Source organism: Rhinolophus sinicus, chromosome 6 (assembly GCF_057876585.1).
Source record: "Rhinolophus sinicus isolate RSI-liver-muscle chromosome 6, RSI-T2T, whole genome shotgun sequence".
NCBI lineage: Eukaryota > Metazoa > Chordata > Mammalia > Chiroptera > Rhinolophidae > Rhinolophus > Rhinolophus sinicus.
In genome coordinates this window covers 42,303,648-42,326,122 of record NC_142506.1, presented here as the reverse complement: position 1 = coordinate 42,326,122, position 22,475 = coordinate 42,303,648, and the positions used below count along the sequence as shown (strand labels likewise).

General features: G+C 49.9%; 1 long non-coding RNA gene and 1 pseudogene across 2 annotated transcripts in view; both read right to left on the bottom strand.

Annotated features, from left to right (window-relative positions):
• LOC109459874 (uncharacterized) overlaps positions 1-6,139 on the bottom strand; it is a 79,908-nt gene extending 73,769 nt beyond the window's left edge. For both annotated transcript variants that reach the window (XR_016021525.1, XR_016021526.1), the window contains exon 1: positions 5,951-6,139. This is a non-coding gene — a long non-coding RNA (uncharacterized LOC109459874). The remainder of the gene's footprint in view (positions 1-5,950) is intronic.
• Positions 6,140-9,556: 3,417 nt separating this feature from the next.
• On the bottom strand, positions 9,557-12,218 carry LOC141567808 (eukaryotic translation initiation factor 3 subunit C pseudogene; annotated as a pseudogene).
• Positions 12,219-22,475: the final 10,257 nt, after the last annotated feature.

Here is a 22,475-nt window from a genome sequence, read left to right as displayed (position 1 = left end):
GAGGAGTCTGAAGGGTAAGGGACAACAGGGCAGGGTCTTTGGTCCACAAACCTCAGGAGCACAAATGCTCCATACTCTGTTTGAAGCTGAATTGTTCCCACCACCATCTCCATAGAGAGCCAGCTTTGCCTACAGGCCTTGTGTTAGTGGTGTTTGGGGACTATCAGTACCACAGCACTGGCTACACTGGAGCAGAGAGAAAAGCGCCCTCAGGCTCCAAAGTGCCCTGTACAATAGAGGTGATGGGGCCACACCCAAAGCAAGCATCCCAAGGGACTTCTGGGAAGTACTGCACAAGAGGTCAGCATCTGCTACCTGCAGTTCCATGTGTGACTGAGAAGTCTAGAGGACATTTGGAATCCTCCATTCTGAGGACCCAAATCACATATCCCCTCGTGGCTTAACTGTCAACATTAACATGACTGCTCTTTTAGGAAGCTCTTGTTCAGGAAAATAAAATTTCCAAATAACTTTGCTGGTTTCAAAAACTTCCTAGGAAAATCCATTCCAAGGAACATTAAATTATTAGACATTTCAATAGACAGCATTGATGACTATTTCACCCGAAGACTCTTGAACCTCTTGCCTCAAAACCATCGTGGGGCTGTCTGTGTTCCCTAATCCTAAACTCTAATGTTATGAGCTTTATCCAATCTGAAGTTACCCCCACCCCTGCTACACTGAAAGACCCTCTTAAACCCACCCCCAAAGCCTTATAAATGCCCCTCTCTGAGATGCTGTGAAACGGTCCAGGTGCTGCTGTCCCTGACCACAGTGAGCAGTGGACACAGCTTCTTAGCAGGTTCCATGTGGTATTTTCAGGGGACCGTGATTGTTCAGGGAGTTGTGCTGGGTGCTGGGGGTACAAAGGTCCACAAAACCCATCACAAGTTAGTACTCAATAATTGATCATATTTATTTAAACACAGTTATGGGAGTGGCCAGTTGGCTCAGTGGTTAGAGCACAGTGCTCATAACACCCAAGCGGCCAGTTCGATTCCCACATGGGCCAGTGAGCTTTACCCTCCACAACTAGACTGAAAAACAATGACTTAACTTGGAGCTGATGGGTCCTGGAAAAACACACTATTCCCCAATATTCCCCAATTAAAAAAACAAAACAAAACAAAATAATTGTGGTAAGTGCTACAAAAGCAGAAGTGCAGACCCCCAACTAGGCACAGCCTAGACTGGCAGATGAGCTCAGGGGCTGAACAGGAGAAAGAAGCTGGTGAGGCTGGAGCGCAGCCCAGCCCAGTGGTTTGTGGGGGGCAAGGCAGCGTGTCAGGAGGGCCTCAGGTTTACTAAAAGGGGCATAAGAAACACCCTAGGGCACAGTGAGGGGCTTTCAGAATCCGGGCTGTGCACAGCAGCATCTCAAATGGGAGTGAGCACGGCACTGTGCACGGGAAGACTTGGGGCTCTGCTGGGGAGAGTCAGGCAGCAGAGCGGGGAGGGGACCAGAGGTGAGACCCTGAGAAGTGTGTTGAAGACGTTATTCAGAGACATGGTCTGCTGAGGCGTGGTTCTCGAAGCTGAGTTAGAAGCCTTTCCAGTCCTTCAAAGAAGAACTCACCAGGGCCTGGACTGGCTGGCACCATGGGAGGAAGGCTCTGAAGAGGCGACAGACTTGAGAATACAGAGCAAATGCCACATGGTGCCCTATGATAGATGTGGGGAGGTGAGCGTAAGGGAGAGAGTGGTTTTAAGTGACCTTAAGTCCTGTCTAGATTCTAGGCTCTAGGAGATAATAAAGGTAGTGAGTATCTGATGCCCTGAAATACAAGAGAATCTGGCCAGTTCCTGCAACACAGCACAAGCCTGGACTCAGAAATGCAGGCCCATGACTGGAACTGGGCCACCATGTCTGGGCTGACTCGGACATAGCAAGAGGGGCTTGATTCTGAGCCACTGCCGGACACTGGGAGAGGCCTCTTAATTCCTCTCTAATAAGAAACAGACTGGGGCAGGCCCATCTGCAGACAGGGGAGGAGGGGTTCAGGGACAATAATAAGTCAGAGACAAAAACTTGAGAATGAGCAGGGCAAGTCTGGGGGGCACAGGAGCAAAACCCGTGCAGAACGGGGGGCTCGTTTGTGGACTAGGTAGAGATGAGGCTGGAGGGCATGCTAAGGCCAAGGTGGAGAGCAACTCGGTCTGAGGGGGCCCTGGAGTGGCTTGGAGCAGGGACAGGATATGTTGAAAGCCGTGACTTAGCAAAAGTCACCTGATGTTTAAGGGCTAAGGGACAGCCCAGGCACTCTGGCTTTCCTCCACTGAGGTGACAGAACAGCAGCAGGGCGGTAGCCACAAGAGGACAGGGACAGGCCGGCAGGGGACTCAACGGTAGAACCCCTGTGGCCCCCTGACATTGCAGAGGGTTCAATGAAGAGGAGGGGTTGCGGATGTTTGGAGCCTAAGTGACCAGGACAGTGGAGGTGTGGTGACAGAATAGAAAGCCCAGGGGAAGCAGGCACAGGAGTTGCAGCGTCCTCAGCATGGGATGCACTGAATGTGCGTCCAAGAGTGTGATGGCCACGTGTACACGGGTGACAGTGAGAGCCAGAGACCACCTGTCCCTCCACTAGATTAGACACCCACTGCGATCCAAGACCTCACTGACCTGTTTGGATCCCCTCAGTGCCCAGCTCCTGGTCGTCATGTGATGGCCTCCACCAGTGTCCACAATGATTGATTGAGTTGAATGTCCACAGGCAGCTGAAGAGGTGGTCTTTGCTACTGCATAGCAGCTGCCACGCCACTGTAAGGGGACACAGGGCACAGGACCCGGCTCAAGCACCACGCAGGCACAGGCCAGGTTGGCACCCAGCAGCCCCTCCTTCCCAGCTGCCCCCTCTGCCCAGGACACCCTGAGCTGGGGGCCCCAGACATCCATGGTTGGTCTACCGTGTCACTTTTTAGGTGTCTACTCTGCATTGGTCCCTCCATGTGCACCTGACACGCCCATGCAAACATATAAACCGACTTATTTCTTTATGGTAATCTGCTCTTCACCATTCTACTTGTCTTGTTCTGTGCCCTCTTGGCTCCTACTTTTTATCTTGCTCCTTAAAATGGGCCACCAAGCTGGGATCTGAGTCCCTATGGATTCAGCACTGCCTTACCCACTAGATACCCCTGAGCTGGTGTCATGCAGGGTCTCTGCTCCCGCTCCCCACACAAGAACGCAGGACAAGGTGAGGCCAAAAAGAAACACCCATGGAGCCATGATAGGGGAGTCATATCACTATATGCTCGCTGGTGACTGGGTTGGAGATACAGGAAGCAGGAGCCACACGATCTGCCATCTGCCATCTGCTTCTCTGCCAACCAACCAAACTGCCGGCCTCGCCACGGCAGTTACATTAGTGGCTAATGGCTAACTGGCTACAGCTTGTGGCCAATGAGTCACAGCTGATGGCCATCTACTACCTGAGCCAGCATCCTTCCACGTGAGGCCGAGAGCCTGGAAACTGCTCTCTGGGACTCTAGGTCCCCACAACTGGGCTCTACAGGGGTGGGCGGGGGTCTTTTGAAACACATATTTTAATCTTGTAAGCGATTCTTCCAGAGTTCACTCAGATGCCCCATAGCCAGGACCACAGAATGAAGCACCGGGATTTCTTTGTGAAAATGCAGGTCCTTGGGCCACCTTCCAGACTTCCTGAGTGAGGACTCCTTGCAGGTGGGGCCGGGAAGTTTGCATTTTTCCAGCCTCCCTGATGTGTTAACACCCACTGAAGCTAGGAACAAAGGGGACAAGGCACTCAGTGAAGACCAGTCTCAGGGAGCCTGCAATCTCCTAGAGGCGAGAAGCAGACGTAACTGCAGACAAAGTCACTACAGGACATCTTTCCTCAGCAGTTTTGACAAGAAAATCTCTGGGACATTTTTGTGCCTGAAGACTCCAATCTCCCCGGTCTCTGGCTTCCAGAGCGTGGTTGATCCCCAGCACAGGTAGGTGAGAAAGATTTCCTCATGATTGTTTACTCATCCATCCCAACAGTTTTTGAACAAACTCCTGCCACACTCAGGGCAAAAAAGGGCCCAGAGTTTCTCTTGTCAGAACTTCTCATTTTATAAAGAAAAAGTACCAGAATTCCAAAAAAAGAAATGACTTACCTGGGGTCACATCACCCTCCAGACAGAGCTGGCCACCTGGCTTCCAGGAGAGGGACATGGGTGTGGTTAAGAATTTGGGCTTGTGATTCCAAACACCTGGGTTCAAAACCAGGCTTTGGCAATGCTTACCTGCGGTAACTCACCCGAGCTCTTTACCCCCAGCTTTCTCCCATGTAAAGTGGGATATAATGCACCTGGAATGAGTTCCAGGGAGTGTCAATGAGCAGACATTGGTGAAAGCATACTGCAGTGCCTAGCTATGGGGGACCTTATCACTGTCACCTGAGTCAGCTCAGTGTCCTCAGTGTTAGGATTGTTGCTCACGGCTACGCCCTGTCACAAACTAGCTATAATCCATACCTCTTGCAAGTGCAGTTAAATGCAGACCAACCCCCCAAGCTCACTGTGAAATCCAACTTCAGTGTCACCGTGTAGTTTGCTAAGACAGACCAAGTGTTTAGAGCAGACCGAGGCCAGGAGCCCAGCTCTGTGTCCCCATGCAAAACAATGCCAAGAACCAAGGGACCAGCTCATATCCTCAACATTGCATCCTTTTCTCTCCTTATCCTAGAAGTTCCAGGTGAAGAAGGACCCTCTGAGCTGTTACTGTACATGTCATTACTCCAGTCTTCTGTTTTACATGACTATTATAGAAAAGCAGACCGTTTCCCCTCAGAGGTCAGCTCCGAGACTCATAGCTGAGTTTCCACGTCCAGTTCTATTCATGTCAATGCCAGGCTAATATTGTCTACATAGGTAGAGAAGCCAGAGGTGACAGATAAGGCCACTGCAGCCCAGCTTTCTGAGAAACAGGCTGGCAGGAGACTGTTCTCAGGGACAAGGGCTCCCAGGTATAGGGGCTTGCCCTATGGCCCGGGAGGCTCTGCCCCAGCACACAGACAAGCACAGGACAGCCGGGTCAGGTGGGGGTAGCCTGGCCAGGTCAGCCTCTAGCATCTAAGTACACAGACCACTGACCTCACACACAGCCTCTAGTGTAGAACTTAAAGATGGGGAGCCACAGAGAAGCAAAGGGAGATGTCAAAAGATGCTCATTTGGGCTCAAAGCCACTGAGCAGACAGAGAGACTGACTTCTGAGATCAACAAAAGAGCCTCAAGGCCATCTATATGGGGCCAGAGTCAGGTTGGGGTGAGGGGTGAACTCCAACACCAGGCTCTTAAATGCAGCTACCAAGCAGAGGGAAGTACGTGTCCAGCAGACGGCTAGCAAATTTGAGCAGGATAGATACCCAAATCAGGAAAATTACATTCAAAATACCTCCTGTTGTGTGGGGGACCCTGCTCGCTCCACCATTTGTGGTGCAGGGCGGCCTGCGGGGCCTCTAGTCCACTCCCCACATAAGAACGCAGGATATGGCTAGGCCAAAAAGGAACACCCACGGAGCCAAAGGTAGGGGAGTCATACCACTATAGTTTCACTGGAGGCACTATAGTCTCACTGGAGGCTGGATCCACATGACCTGCAACCTGCTGTCCGCTTCTCTGCCTGCTACCCAACCAACCGACCAACCAACGCAGCCATGGCAGTTATATCGGTGGCTAATTGGTTAACTGGTTACAGCTGATGGTCAATTCGCCACAGCTGACGGCCATCTACTACCCGAGTCAGCACCTTTCCATGTGAGGCTGAGAGCCTGGAAACTGCTCGCTGGGACTCTGTCCCCACACCCCCCCATTAAAATAGTGCATGGTTTTTACCTGAGTTATTCGGAACTATCCAGGTAATCACTCCACATTATTACTTAATGACCTCAGGATATAGTACTTTCGGCTATTGACATGTCTAAGCAACTCTTTCCCAGTTACCTGGTGATTCTGGGAGAAGGAAGACATGGCCTCAGGAGATCCACGTGTGACTTGGGAAGGCATGTGTGGCCCAGCTTCTTGTGCGGCCTGGTGCTTGACTGGACCCCGAAATTCATTTGTCTGCTGTGTGACATCACCAGCACTTCTGCTTTACCCCAGTGTCACCTGTCCATGGTGCTGGAACACAGCTGCTGTAAAAGCAGAAGAATGTTAATGTTATTTACATTTTTTAATTTCTACTTTTATCAAAGCAATGTATACAGTTTTTACATTTAAATGGTATTACAAGTCCTGCAATACAAAACAAGGGGTCTCCTGACACCTTCTCCTCACCACTGAGCCTCAACCCCCAGAGGCAGCTCATTTAGCTTTTCTCCTAGAACTTACCTCTGTATTTTTAAGTGACACACATAGCTTTTCAAATTTTTACAACTTAAAATATCATTTTCTGACTTCCTATTACATGGGGTTGGAATCTAGCTGTCTTCTGCCAATGTCTCCTCCCCCATCGATCCCCTACTCCTCACCCCCAGCCCCCTGTCATTCAGGGTGTCATGAAGGGTCTCCTGTCCCAATCCCCACATAAGAACGCAGAATAGGGTGAGGCCCAAAAGGGACACCCATGGAGCCATAGATAGGGGAGTCATACCACTATATTCTCGCTGGCGGCTGGGTTGGAGACACAGGAAGCAGGAGCCACACTGTCCATAACTGCAATCGGCACTTGCCAGCCACCATCTTCTTGCCAGCCTCCTTTTTCTGCTAGCATAACCACGGCAGTTATATTTGTGGCCAGTGGCTCACTGGTTAAAGCTGACAGCCAACTAGCCACAGCTGATGGCCATCCAATCACAGTTGATGTCCATTTACTACCTGAGCCAGCACCTTTCCATGTGAGGGCGACAGCCTGGAAACTGCACTCCTGGCTGTGTCCCCACACTCCACCCCTACAGGGTGTCGCCTCACAAGTTACACAACAAGCATCTTCTGCGAGGGACTGTGTGTGAAGAGCCTGGAGGTGAATTCAATATCCTGGACACAGCCAGGGTTTCTCAGGGCACCACCAGTCCTTCTGGGCACAGCCAGACTTCGTGGGCCTCTTAGGGTACCAGCAGCCTCCCCGGGCACAGCCAGGGCCTCTCAGGCCACTGCCACTCTCTCTAGGGACAGCCAGACCTCCTGGGCTCAGCTTGGTTCTCAGGGCATTGCTACCCTCTCTGGGCTCTGCCCGACTTCCTAGACACAGCCAGGGCCTCTCAGGGCACCACCACTCTCTCTGGGCACAGCCCGACTTCCTGGACACAGCCAGGGGCCTCTCAGGGCACCGCCACTCTCACTGGGCACAGCCAGACTTCCTGGGCTCAGCCAGGGTTCTCAGGGTACTATCAGTCTTCCTGGGCACAGCCAGTCTTTCTCACATATTCTCCATGGTGGCTGGTCGAGACACAAAAGCAAACATCCACCAGTTCCACTACATGGTGGTATGTTCCCAAGCAAACAGTCAAGCGGTCCATTAAATTAGGGATAGAGCCCATTCCCCACAGTCCACAGTCATTCACCAGGGCTGTGCGTTAGCCTCACAATGTGTGCCCTCTCTGCAGGGCGAGGGCTCCAAGTCCTCCCCAACCTGGGGATGAGGGCTTCAGCAAGCACTTCCCAGCCCACAGGGCCTCAATGAACTTTGCTTTCTCTGGCATAGGCTGGTTGGAGAACCATCCATGTCTTCCCACCCCTCCACAGGGGTCCAGCTCTCTAGCAGCTGCTCCTCCTGATCTTCCTGAGACTGAGTGTTCATACACACAAACTACTCTATTGCCCTTCGGAGAGCTTTGGCCGGCACCGTACCCTGCTCACTGCGCCATGTGTCATGCAGGGTGTCATACGGGGTCTCCTGTCCCGCTCCCCACTTAAGAATGCAGGACATGGTGAGGCCAAAAAGGCACACCCACAGAGCTATAGATAGGGGAGTCATACCTCTATATTCTTGCTGGCGGCTGGGTTGGAGACACAGGAAGCAGGAGCCACACTGTCCGCAACCTGCTGTCCTAACTGCTATCCGCGCTTGCCAGCCACCATCTTCTTGCTAGCCCCCATTTGCTGCTAGCGTAGCCACGGTAGTTATATTAGCAGCCAATGGCTCACTGGTTAGGGGACGGCCAACTAGCCACAGCTGATGGCCATTCAGTCACAGTTGATGGCCATTTATTACCTGAGCCAGCACATTTCCACGTGAGGCCGAGAGCCTGGAAACTGCACTCCTGGTTCTGTCCCCACACCCCCTAAGACAGTCACGTCACAAGTAGGGCCCAATCCACAGTCAATGGTTGTGTTATTCACAACCATGTGAACGTGGCCCAAGGCTGAGCCCAGAATATACTGTGACTACATGTTGTTTCTAGCGCAGCACACTGGTTTTCTGGAAGTAGGAAATATACTCTTTTTGTTTCATAGTTGTCTATCTACCTATCGCTTAATGAAATTCTGCAACCAAAGCTACAAAATTCCTCTCTGTGTAGACAAAAACATCAGGTAATGTATCTGTTTTCTGTTCTTTTTTTGACAATATCCCTCCTGAAGCCTACCTGGATGGGCTGTCCCCAGGCCTGCTCCAACAGTGCCGGGAATTCCCAGGCGGGATCCCATTTCTTGAATCCCAAGTCATTTTTTCTTTGCTTACTTCCTCTTTTGATTTTCTTTAAAAAGGGCCCATGGGCAATACACACTCTGGAGAGCTTGCCTGTCTCTACCACCTGACCACACCCAGTGGACTCTATGCACAATTCAAGGACAGAAATATCTTCCCGCAGAATTTTGAAGACTGGCTTTTTGTTTTCTAGCTTCCAGTGGGACAGATGGAAAATCTAGTGGCATTTTAATTCTCAATTCTCTGTATAAAAACTTTCTTGTCCCTTTTGGACAGTTTTAGGATCTTCTCTTCACCCTCAGCCCTGAAAACATGCCCATTGTGGCTTGGTGAAGGTGTTTTTCATCCACTGTGTGCTGAGTACAGGGCAGACCCTGAGCCTGCCTCTCAGATCTCAGGTCTTTACTTAAATGATGTGTTGACAGGCTCTTCCCTCCCTTTCCTCATTCTCTCATGAATTGCTTTCAGTAGGATGTTGGGCCTGTGGATGGGTCATTTACTTTACTTATCTTTTTCATTTATTTTATTTCTTTGTATTTTTATTCTAGTTCCTGGGAGATTTCTTCAACTTTATCCTACACTATTTTCTTTGATTTTGTTTCTATATTAAATTTTATTTATTTTTAAATATTTATTTATTTATTTATTTATTTATTTTTAGTGTTTAACTGACAGACTAAGGAGACTGAACTTTATTCTGCAGGCAGTAAAGGACTTGTAAGGCGTGGGGAGTGTGTAACACCATAAATTTGGTAGAAAGTTAATGCTGACAGAGAGGGACTGAAGGGGAGAGTAACAGGAAGCCGCAGAGTTTGATCTGCAGGCCAGGACAATGTATCCTAAGAGACTGCAGACACGCTGAGTAAGGAGGACGCCTTCAGGAGACAACATGGAGACAGTCATCAAACCAAATGGAATCACCTGAGGGAAAGCCATTCCCTTCCACTTCCCTTAATCCTTGGTTAGAAGTCATCGCGGAACAGGCGACTGACGCCGCTCCCCCAGAGCCCACACTCACCCAGCAGGGGCTGGCGCTCACCCACCCGCAGCTGGTGGTGGAACTGCTTGCTGATCATGCGCCGGAGGGCGTCGCTCTCATGAGCGGCCATGAACGGGATCTCCAGGAGCATGGCCGACACCAGGTACATGCACTTGAGCAGCTCCAGGTTGATGTGCAGGTGGAAGGGCACCTGGCGGTGCTGCCCCACCTTCTCTTGCTCCTGGTTGAGCTCCTGGAGGCTGCGCAGCAGCAGACCCTGGCCCAGCAGCTCCTTGGCGCTGCTGCTCAACTGGATGTCCAGTAGGGCGTGTGGGCGTCCTTGGTCAGGCCCTGTCAGAAGGCGCAGATGCCCCAGGCAACCATGGTGCGGTTGTACAGGATCTGTACTGGAGGGTCTGTGTGCTGAATGTTGTCCTGCAGGCGGTTCATGAGCATGAGGTTGCAGGCCCAGTACCAGAGGGACTGCAGGGCATGATGGTAGATGTGGCAGAGGATGGCACAGGTGCGGATGCAGTCCATGCAGTCTTTGGCATAGAAGTACTTGCACAGTCTCTCCATCAGCACAGCTGAGTCCTCCCCTTTGTTCTCTGTCTGAGCTTGGTTAGACTTGGAAGAGCCCACAGGGAGGGTGATCTGCCGCTGATGGGCCTTGTAATCAAACTTGTAGTAGGCGTGGAGGATGTGCCTCAGGTAGACGTGGTGCCCTTGTCCTCCAGGTAGCACTGCACATGATCGATGATGGCACACACCTATGCCTCATCCTTCAGGTGCTCCACCCACTCTTGGGAGTGAGGATCAGTATTTTGCATTATTTTGGTAAATTCTTCATCCATTTGTTCCACCAGGATACAGCCACAGACATGCAGTGGCTGGTCGACGTTACTCAGGTTCTCACTCTCTTCCAGAATGTTCTTTCCAACAAAGATGTTGGGGTTTGCGAACAGGATGTCCATCAACTCATTGATGCAGCCCAGGCACTTCGGCCACATTTCAGGCTTCATGCATGTGGCCAGGTTGGGGTTGTAGTCATAGAGAGAAGTGATGATATTGAACTTGATCTTGACAATGACACTTTCCCCAAGTGTCGTGTGGGAGACCCTGCTCGCTGCGCCATTTGTCGTGCGGGGCGGCCTGCGGGGTCTCTGGTCCCGCTCCCCACATAAGAACACAGGATATGGTGAGGCCAAAAAGGAACACCCACGGAGCCATAGGTAGGGGAGTCATACCACTATGGTCTCACTGGAGGCTGGGCCCACCGGACGTGCGACCTGCCGTCCGCCTTTCCGCCAACTGACCAACCGACTACTCTCATCCACTCTCCTCCACTCTGTTCCTCTCTCCTCTTCTGCTCTCCTCGGCTCTGCTCGGCTCTGCTCAGCTCCTTGGCAGTCCTCGGCTCTCCTTCGTAGCCGCAGCAGTTATACCAGCGGCCAATCGGCTAACCGGCCACAGCCGACGGCCAATCAGCCACAGCCGATGGCCATCCACCACCCGAGCCAGCACCCTTCCACGTGAGGCCGAGAGCCTGTAAACTACTCTCTGGGGCTCTGTCCCCACACCAAGGTTGTTTTCAGAAGCAATCTGAAACAGCAGTTGTAATAGCTCAATTTGGGCTGCACGATTTGTTCGCTTCTTGCCTTGTGACTGTAGGATCTCATTCAGTTTCTTGATGACAGCATGGGTGATCTCAGTGCCCTTGGCAAACAATTTTGGTTTCTCTTTAATGAGGGGCACTCGACCTTTGACCCTCTCCCTCCCTCATTGTCCTCATCCTCCTTATCCAGGCGCTTGGATTTCCTGTCGCACTCCTTCTTGGCTTTGTCCTCCCATTTCTTCTCAGCGTCCTTCTTGTCCTCCTCTGTGGCAGGGGCCTTTCTAAGGAATCTTGAGGCCAGCATAGTCTGTTTCCCTTCTTTGTCTTCTTCTGAGTCTGAATTAGAAGACGTTGAATTTGTGCCCACTCTTCTGAATCTTCTGAGTCCTCATCTTCATCCTCCATTTTTTTGAGGAACTTGCGACTCTCCCCAGATGGAGCTTCCAATTTCTTCGTCAGGAAAGTTGCAGCACTGACTCTGTTCTCATTCTCATCCTTATCTGAAGAGCCTTCTGAGACCTCCTCATTCTTCTCAGCTCTTCATCTGCAGACTGTTTAGGGTTCTGCTTGTGATTGGTAATGTGGGACTCAAAATCCCTGTAGAATTTTCGGATCTTCTGGTGCAGCATGCTCAAGGCCTTGGAATTGTTCTTACTCATCTTCTTCCATTTCTCGTCTTCCCAGAGCTCATTAAGATAGTCCTCCAGGTCAGCCAGGATGCAAATATAGAACTGGGGGACACCTTCCTTGTCCACCGTTCTCTTAGCCTTCCCATATGCTAAGAGTTTTCCCAGGAGCTGAAACTCTTCCAGGCACTTGGTGACATCCCGAATCTTCATGGCTTTATGGATGGTCCTGATAAGGTTGGTCAGCTCCTCAAACCTCTTGTCCTCGGCACTTTGAACAACTTTCTTGGTATCTTCTTCATCCTCACTCAGCAACAATGGCTGTTTGCCATAGTTGCCCCTGAGTTTGGAGACAGGGACAACTTGGACTCACTGTCCAAACTGGTGGTGAAAAACCACGACATGGCGATGGCCCTGAGGGGCTACAGCAGATGCAGATGGGCCAACTAAGCCTGCGAGTCACACCGCGGAACGACGGAAATGCGGAAAGAAAAACTAAATTTTATTTTAACTGTCCTAATATTTTGAGACCTATTTTTGATCAAGTTGTTTCCAGCTTTAATATTAATTTTAAAATCTAAAAACGTAAAATGCTGCAAATAACTGGTACACAAAACATTATTTTCCTTTTGAAGCTTTTATGATGCATTGTTTTCATTAGTCAATCATTTCCTCTTGAACAAAAATTATTCAAATAGTCCATCAGGACAAACACTGCCAAGTCAGCCTTTGGCTGTGGTAAGACTAGGGGGCACACATGACAAAGAATGTTCTTTTAGCCTCTGAGCTTTCTGGGCAGACATTTTTACCTGGCTGCCCCATCTGCCTTCCTGTTAACTGTCTTGATGACATCCACAGCTACAGACCCTCTCATATCCCGACAGTAGAGCTCTCCCAGGGGGTATAGTCCAGGAAGCCCCCTAGGAACCATGTAATGATGATGTCATTCGCAAAGTTCAAGGCTGTGTGCCTCTCCCGGCTTCTGGCCAGATCATCCTTCCCCTTGCAAATGGCCATGCAGCCCCAGGGTTTGGCCACCTCTGAGTTGGCCTGAATGGCTAGGGGTTCTCACCTGTGCACAGAAGCTGACAGTTTTCATGGAAGCAGAGTTCATTCTTGCTGTGACGAGTGTCTCTGATGGGCAGGTTTTGATGTTGAAGCCACATTATCCTGAGGCTGAACTTCACTAAAAGTAAAACATTTCCACAGATGTCTCCTTGGTTGTGATTTTGACTGGGCGAAGGTGACCCCTACGTCTGCTCTTAGAAAACCAGTCTCCATGTGACCCACGGGGACAGCACCAATTGCCCTGGAGGAACGGACAGAGGCCTTGTGGGTAGGAGGGGGTAAGCAGTCAGCCGATGTGGCCATTCTCACAGTGACATCCCATCTCCATAAGCCCCATCTCCATAAGCACTCGGCTCTGTGTTGTCATCTGAAAGTGACACAAATGCTAGTGTGTCTGGGTTACAGCATTTTCTTTGAAATGTACATCTGACTTCTGCAGTGCCATCCTCACATCCCCTGCTTACTCTTTGAGTCACCAGCCACAAATTCACCCACAGCACGGCGACGATCAGAAGTCAGCCTGAGATATGGCTGTGATCATGCTTCTGGTAAAGTGTTCTAAGGTGTGGCAGGCTAAATAATGGCCCCAATCCCTAGGACCTGGGAATGGGCTACATCACATGGTCCAGAGGAAGTTGATTAAGGTTATGGATCTCAAACTGGGGAGATTATTCTGGGTTATCTGGATGGGACTGCTGATGTCAAAGAGATGAAAAGATGGGACAAGAGGTAGGGGAGATTTGAAGCATGAGAGGGACATTAAGATGGCTATAAGATGGAGGAAGGGGCCTTGAGTTACGAGATGTGGGCAGCTTCTAGATGCTGGGATTGGCACTCAGCTGACAGCCAGCAAGGAAATGGGACCTTTGTGCTACAACCACAAGGAACTGGGTTCTCCCTCCAGCCTCCAGAAAGCAAGCAGCCCTGTCGACACCTTGGCATTAGTCCAGCGAGACCCGTGTGGGGCACACTGAATATAATACGTTTGTGTGGTTTTAAGCCACTAAGTTTGTGCTTATATGTTACAGCAGCCTGAGGAAAGGGGACATTCATACACTAGTTGTCAGTGGAGGTCACATTGTACTTGCTGGTCTCAAACTCTCATAAGAAGACATCGGCAGGGTCCATACTCCTGCTTAGTCTTCATTTCTTTATGCCCCAGTGGTGTTTGAAGAGCCCTTTGCAGATAGCCGTCTTCCCCATAGATATCTTGCTGGTTCCACCACATTTGAAACCCGGCAGCCAGTAGAGGCTGACTTGCTTCCATCTGTGGGTGTGACAGTTTGGATGCCGCCATGAGTCCTTTTCCATTTGGATTTGGGTTTAGTGATGGTCTTCACACTTTTATTCTGGTAACAAGCAAAGACATTCTTCTGAATGCAGTAGCTCTGGCTCCTTGTTTGCCCTGCTCCCCACAGACCTGCGGTTTCTGTTTGCTCTGTCCTGTTGATCAGTTACCCGTCTCTGACCTGCTTTCATCTGCCTGAACTTGACTGATGTCTCTTGTCTTCTGTGCTCAGCACAGCCAATTTCTTTGTCCTACGGGTTCACTCATTCACTTACTGTCACTTCAGTGGGGCTTTAGAATGGAGCAGTGGTTCAATCCTCTACATTTAACAGGAAGCCCTACAGAAATTTAAGAGTCAAAGCTATATAACATTCAAGTGGGAGAGGTCTAGTTCAATCCTTCATGTGATGAAACTGCAAATAAAGAAGAAAAATCTTCCCGGCTTAGCTTGTCCTTGTGTTTCAGAGGCCATTGAGAATCCTCAGTCCTCAGAGCAGACATATCTTGTGACTGGGTGAGTGAAGGATAGTGATCACAGGCCTAAGATTCACTCCTCGTGTAGAGCAGAAGGAGGGTCACCCCCGCGGACCATCAGAAGAGACACTCATTGGCAGGTAGTGACCAGAGATGCAATGGCCTTCTCCCAAAAAGGAAAACATTCCCCACATGGCCCCAGAGTGCCAATAAGCTCCTGGAAGTGGCCTGTCCTTTCAGATATTCTCCCTCACATACTTGTGAACACCTTCAGCTGTGACAACTTCCACATCCAGGGTCAGAGACAAGGGCCATATACACTTGCTGAGCAGGATAACAATAGGTCCAGTTGGCTTTGAAACTGCCTATTTCATGTCTCAGTTTGCTTATCAATCAAAGCACAGGATGGTGCATGCCTTTTGCTTCTTTTCCCTACATCACATCAGTGTCAAGAGGGCTTCCTGCCTTCCTCCAGTTCTTCCAATTTTGCTGGCACATCCCAACTGATAAGGCCACCGGTCCAGAGGAGAGAATGCACTGGACCTGCCTCAGAAGATGGATGGGCAGGCACTTTGCAGCTCAGAAGCAAGAGCAGCACCTGTGGGGTGGGTGCCTAACACCCCACATGCCTCCTTCATGGGTGGTGGTCAGGAAATTATGTGAAATAATTTAAGTGAATAAATATGTTCTCTCTCTCTCTCTCTCTCTCTCTCTCTCTCTCTCTCGGTAGGAGTTTATTTCCTTTTTTAAACTTTTTGAAGTGCAACCTATTTTAAAAAACATATTGGGGGCGGGTGGATGGCTCAGTTGGTTAGAGCGCGAGCTCTTAACACCAAGGTCGCTGGTTGGATTCCCACATCGGCCAGTGAACTGCGCCCTCCACAACTTTTGAAAACAATGACTTGACTTGGAGCTGAGCTGCGCCCCCCACAACTAGATTGAAAAACCAACAATTTGACATCCTGGAAAAACACACTGTCCCCCAGTATTCCCCAATTTAAAAAAACAAAACAAAACCGTGCAAGACTTGCCAAGACCTAATTCAAAGCAAATCGGTTCGTGTGATCACCACCCAGGATCAGAAACAGAGCATGTCACCAGTACCCCAGATGCCCAACCTTGTGACATCTGCCCATCAGGACCCCTGGTGATAACCATGCTCTGGTCCTCTAACACCACACATTAGCTTTGCCTATTTTTTCTATAAATAAATAAATCATGTAACATACTGTTGTGTAGAGCTGTCATTCTGAATGTTTTTAAACTGTAAAGCAATAGATAAAATTAGGCTATCGCTGTGCAACTCAAATGCCATTTAGAACAATCATTTCTTCTGCTTGTCTTAAAAGCTACCAAGGAGCAAAGAATTATTTGTATCTAAAACATATTCGTATAATGGATCTAAAATTCTTTCTTTTATGAAAAAGAAATGCCAAGGGAACCATGACTTATGTACTTCTTCAGAGCCTGTCAAATTCTCCAGGTGCCTAATGGCTTTTGTCTGCATGTCCTCTTGCCTGTTCCATTGCCACAAGTCTCAGGGGTGGGGTGTTTCTGGAGGAAGATGCTCCACCACAAAAAAGCACCCTGTGATTACCCTGACAGCAGAGAGGAGAACGATGACAGTGTCCAATCTTAGATGCCGTTTTTCATCCATATTTATGTAGTTATATAAATCAGCGGGTCCATACTGTCCATCTCCAGGGGAAATGTAAAAGATTAAACTGAACAAGGACAGTGTGACTATCTGCTCACACCAGAGTCTATCATCCGGAATAATTATGAGATCGCTAAAGTTAATGAAACTTATTTAGCTAATGAAATAGCCTGTGGCCAGATCAAATACCAAAAAATTCATTAACTTCTAATGGAGGAAAGAGGAAAGCCAAACTGAATTGTATGTGCTAATGTCTTCTGAAACAAAGCAACATCAAGCCAAGGCAACAGAAAGAAACAAGAGATGTTTGGAAACTGACAGCAAACTGCTGATACTGCCTTTCTTTACACCTTGCTTTGGGCACTGTGCCTGACCCTTGTCCACAAGCCTATTCTTCACTGGCAAAGACCCCACAGATGCTACAAAAACCTCTGTAAAGGACCAAAGTGCCCAGAACACTGATATGGTTGTTACCTAAACAGCCATCCTGCTAAGAAAATGGCAGACAGTGTTTCAGCAGAGAGGAGGCAGGTGGCCGAGTGCAAGCCCCAAACACCGTGTCCACACACCTGGGAGGAAGACACCGGTCACCTCCCACTCCTCCCTAAGCACTGGCCCCTTTCTTGCCCAGTTCCTACTCTCCTTTTACCAGATTTTCTGCACAAGTCCGTGCATCCTTATGGCAAAGAAACCAACTCAATAAATTCCTCTCATGAAACAGAAATCCCAATCAGTGGCAGCATTTGAAGAAATGAGAACATAGTGATACTGATTAGAGAACTGCCATGAAAAACACGACACTCAGTCCCAGGGGCACAGAATGAACACGCCTGGCTGGCCAGTCCCACAAGCTGGGATTTAGCTCAGCAGAGGCAACAAGGCAATTTGCAAACACGAAATTGGCTCCTAGCCCAGCCACTAATTCATCGAAGGCACAAGTGACCCTGTGAGCCACTCAAAGGGACAGGTTGCTGTGAGAAGAGTAGAAGTGCAAATCAGGACTATAAAGTGCTTCAGAAAACATCAGATGAGAAAAAACAAAAATCGCTCCTGGAGCACTTCATTATAAACCAAACACCCACACGGATGCCCCAGGGCTTCTCGCGCGTCTCAAGGACAGACTGTGTCAGTGTATAGAAGCGTGTTGGAGCTGATCCATCTCACTCTTACGGGTCTTCTTTTGTTTTCTATTCCAGAAGGCTGGTGTTGACTTGAACGACCTGGGTAATAGCTCTGTGTCGCTGCTTCTCAGCAGCTGGTCTCCACACTCCTTGCTGCCACCACCATCACACCACGTCCTAGAACATGGCCACCTCCACCTGGCACCATGCCAGTCATTGTCCACTCAGCCAAGTGCCTGTTCCTCTGCTGAGCACACAGGACCCCAATGTCCAGCACCACCTCTCCCTCTACCTTACCCCACTTTCCAGCATGGTCTTCCAGTCCAGCCTGCTGGGTCCCCCATGGTGTCCCCACAGAGTAGGATTGGTCCTGTTTATCAGTTCTGCCCTTCTCCCCACCTCTGATGACCCAGACATTGTTATCTCTGTCTAGTGGGCTCCTGAGGCCAGACAGACTCGGCAGGAGTACACGAGAAGGGACTTTGTGTTCTAGGGACCAGCCTGGACCAAGGGAGATGTCCAGTGTGTGCAGACAAAAAATCCAAGTCCTAGTCCAGGGGGAAGCCGAGATCATTGAACATGAGAAGTGTCACTAAGCTTAGATCCAAAGAAGGTAAGTACCCTGGACACACAGTGGGACGACAACCCCCTTCCCTCCCATCGTGGGTGAGATGTGGCTATGAGACTGGCACCAGTAAGCACAGTGAGAGTGGCTGACAATTCTGAACACTATTATTTCTCTGCTATTTGTCTTTGTTTTATAGACATTAACTCAATTTCCTTCCTCCCTTTAATCGCAGTTGATACATTTATTTGGTATTGGTCACTCCTGGCCCCCGGTATTTACAAGTGAAATGTAGACTTCATTTCTTTTAGTAATCCCCTAATGACTGAGTGACTGTATCTAAGAGAGAGACACCAGTGTGAGCAAGTGGTTCTGCGTTCTTGGGTCAGTTTTGTGATCAGAAATGACACATACTTCATTTTAATTTGAATAAACTTTTTCCTTTAGAATATAATTTGACGTACAGAAAAGTGTAGTACGCCCTCCGCATTGCCCTCCCCCAGTTCCTTCTCTTGTTAACATCCTATATCAATGTGCCATGTTTGTCATAGCTGAGCCAATCTCGGTGCATCACTGGTGACTAACTCCCACATGTTATTTGGATTTCACTAGTTTTCCCCTCATGTCCTTTTTCTGGCCCAGGGGCCCAGCCACATACCACATTCAGTTGTTGTGTCTCTCTGGCCTCCTCTAGGCTGTGACAACTTCTCAGGTTTCCTTCTTTTTGGTGACCTTGACAGTTTTGGTGTCGCGATCAGGGATTTCATAGAATGTGCTTTAAATGGGGTCTGTCTGATGTTTTTCTCATGATCAGACTGGGGTCATGGGGCTTTGTGAGGGGACCAGAGAGGTGAGGTGCCCTTCTCATCTGTCGTGCGGGAGACCCTGCTCGCTACGCCATTTGTCGGGCGGAGCGGCCTGCGGGGTCTCTGCTCCTGCTCCCCACATAAGAACGCAGGATATGGTGAGGCCAAAAAGGAACACCCATGGAGCCATAGGTAGGGGAGTTATACCACTATGGTCTCACTGGAGGCTGGGTTCACTGGACGTGCGACCTGCTGTCCGCTCCTCCGCCAACTGACCGATGACTCTCCTCCGCTCTCCTCGGCTCTCCTCCCTTCTCCTCAGCTCTCCTCCGTAGCCGCAGCAGTTATATTAGTGGCCAATTGGCTAACTGGCCACAGCTGACGGCCAATCAGCCACAGCTGACGGCCATCCACTACCCGAGCCAGCACCCCTCCATATGAGGCCGAGAGCCTAGAAATTGCTCTTTGGGGCTCTGTCCCCACACTCCACCCCTACAGGGTCTCGCCTCATAATCTACGCAACAAGCGTCTTCTGCGAGGGTCCCTGTGCCATATTAGCCTACTGACACCTACAGACGAAAAGAAATGGTAGTCTTAGGAACCAACAATGGCAAATCCCTTCCATCTGGGAGGATACATGCTAGCTTTTTGTCCTGGGAAAGGAGGGTCACTGCCACTGGCACCTTTCCCGGTTTGTGGTACCAGACCTTTATGGCAGTGCTTGGGGTCCCTTGCATAGTTTCAACATGTAACAGAACAGGGGACCCCATAATAGGCCATAGTGAGAGCACATAGTTTCCTCGCAAAATCATCCCGGTATCGGAACCTCTGTATACTACAGTCACTTGCGGTGGCCACTCAGCCACCACCCCTGGCGTCACTTGCAAATCATGAGTCAAACCGGCCCCCCATGGGGCTATCAGGCCCAACCATCGACAGTGGGGGCTTTTGACCTCCCAGGGCCAAGTCCATTGCTGCCGGTCCCCTGCTTTCAAGCATGTGAGTGCTGGCAGCAAAGTGTTTCCATTTCTGCCGTAGCCTGGCTTTAACAGAGTCTCACTAGTGGTAACTTGTAACTGAATGGGAGCGGCCGTTCGATGTAGCAGAGCTTATACTGGCGCGGGCCCTCCCTTCCGTGGTCTCTCATTCAGGACTCTCAAGAAATCCCATAGACGAGAGGCCCAGTCACACATCGTGGGAGGGTGTTTTGACACCCGGAGACCTTGCTTCAAAAGGCCATTATAGAGTTCAATCATGCCAGCTGCTTGTGGATTGTACGGGGTGTGAAACAACCATTGTACGTCCATCCTGGCAGCCCAGCGCTGCACTTCTTACCCCGTAAAATGGGTACCCCTGTCACTTTCAATGACTTGGGGGCACCCATAGAGGGCGCACAGCCGTGTAAGGGCGACCACTGTATGCCGCTGATCCGCAGCCGGACAGGGCCAAGCAAACATCAACCCCGTAGCAGTGTCCACTGCTGTAAATGCGTATATCGCATTGCGGGCCTTAGGCAGGGGTCCAATGTAATCCACTTGCCAGTGAGTGAGGGGCACCCTCCCTCGCGTAATCTGCTGTGTCTCCCAGGGGAGTCTCCGCCTTTGGGGGCTGTCCTGGGCACAGATGGCACAGTCATAGCAGGCATCTGCTATCTCCTGCCATTTCAAAGGCAGGCCCCAGCGTCTGCTCACCTGCCACATGGTTCAGCTTCTGGCGTGCTGCAATTTCCTACGCAGCCAAAGGGCCACATCAGTGGCAGGAGCCCGTTCTAACCATCGGACCCGTGCTAGGGCGTCTGCTTCATCATTACCTGGGGACACTAAGGGGGAGAGCCGAGGAGAGCCAAGGAGAGCCGAGGAGAGTGGAGGAGAGTCGTCGGTCAGTTGGCGGAGGAGTGGACAGCAGGTCGCACGTCCAGTGAACCCAGCCTCCAGTGAGACCATAGTGGTATGACTCCCCTACCGATGGCTCCGTGGGTGTTCCTTTTTGGCCTCACCATATCCTGCATTCTTATGTGGGGAGCAGGAGCAGAGACCCCACAGGCCGCCCTGCCCGACAAATGGCGCAGCGAGCAGGGTCTCCTGCACGACACATCACATCATATCAAGGCTACATGCCACCAACGTGACTTATCACTGACGATGTCCATCACCTGGCTAATTGGGCACCTGCTGGGCTTCTCCACTGTGAAGTTCCTTTTCTGCCTTCCACACTCTTGGGAAGGAGTCACTGAGCACGTTACATGTCATGTTGAGGGGCCTTAAGTTTCAGCTCCCTGAGGGAGGAGTATGTATGCACATTATGTGGAATTTTTCCACACAAGAGCTTGGTCTCTTGTCTGTCCCTGTGCCACCGGAATAGAAGTTTTGGTGCCAGCATAGGCTTTGCCATGTTCTCTCTTGCCACTCTGTGACAACTATTAACAGCGGCTCCATCAGCCTAAACCCAAAGGAAGGACAATGATGGCATGGTCGAGTGTCCCCAGCTGACCTACTGTCGTAATGTAAACAAGAAATGAACTTCTAGTGTTCTAAGCCACTGAGGTTTGGGGGCATATGTTATGGCACTATCACCATGCCTGTCCTTTCTCAGGGAAGGGTACAGTGAGGTTCCATTTCATGGGGCGGGAGTCAGGAAGGTGGGGGGCAATACACCCACTGGTCGTCGAAGGCTGAGGCTGCAGACAGGGCTGGGACACAGCAAGTCTGTTCTGACATGACATGGCCTATACAGCATGGGGACAAGATGGCACTAAAAACCCCTGCCAGGGGTGCAGCTTTCCCTTCCAGATCTCTCCTAATCATGGCAACATGTATCGTTGGTTTTGTCATAACCTCAAATCCCAAATCAAATCGTCATCTCCCCCCGGCTCATAACCAACTTCTCCCGACCTAGTATTTCTGCATGTGGTGTAGTCACCTTCCGTTTAAGATGAAACCTTAATGTCGAGTTTGGTTTCTCTTGTGGTCAGGCATTTCTAAAGATTCTACCCCAGTATGTGACATTGATCCTCAATTTGTCATTCCCAAGGCCCTTTATCTAGGTCAGACCCTCATCCCTTCTGTCTGGACCATGTGACAGGCCCTAATTCTCTCCTGGTGTTTCTTCACCCTTCCTTTCCTCCTTCCTGGTGTCTGTCTCTAAATCAAAGACTAGATCAATTATTTCTACTGTGTCAACTGCCTTCTTGGTCCACCGTCACAGCCCTACACAGTTGGTCCCCAATATGCCTTCTAGCCTCATCTCTTGTTAGTTCTCCATGTCTAGCTTACTCTCCTGACATTTTCCAAGCACTTATATTTCTTTATAAAAGTGTCACTCTGCCTGTGTGCCTTAGCCTCTTTTCTCCTTCTCCAAGTGGTAAATTCTGGTGCTCTTCAAGTCTGGGCTTAAATGTCATCTCTTCTATGAAATCTTCGCTGACTCTTTTTCCAAACCAAGCAGAATTCATCATTTCCTCTTCCTTTTCCAATTGAAAAAAATTATATTCACTCTTTGATGTTTGACTCGAGTTGCCTTTTATTAGCATTTTTTTCCTTCCTTTTTTTCCTCCTGCCCTTTCTCCCTCCCTTCCCCTATCTCTTTCTTTCTAATTTTCTATAAAAAGTAGGGTGAGTCCTGTACTTTTGGTAGGGATACAACAACAGAGAAGATGTGATCCCTGTCTTCAAGCAGTGTCCCG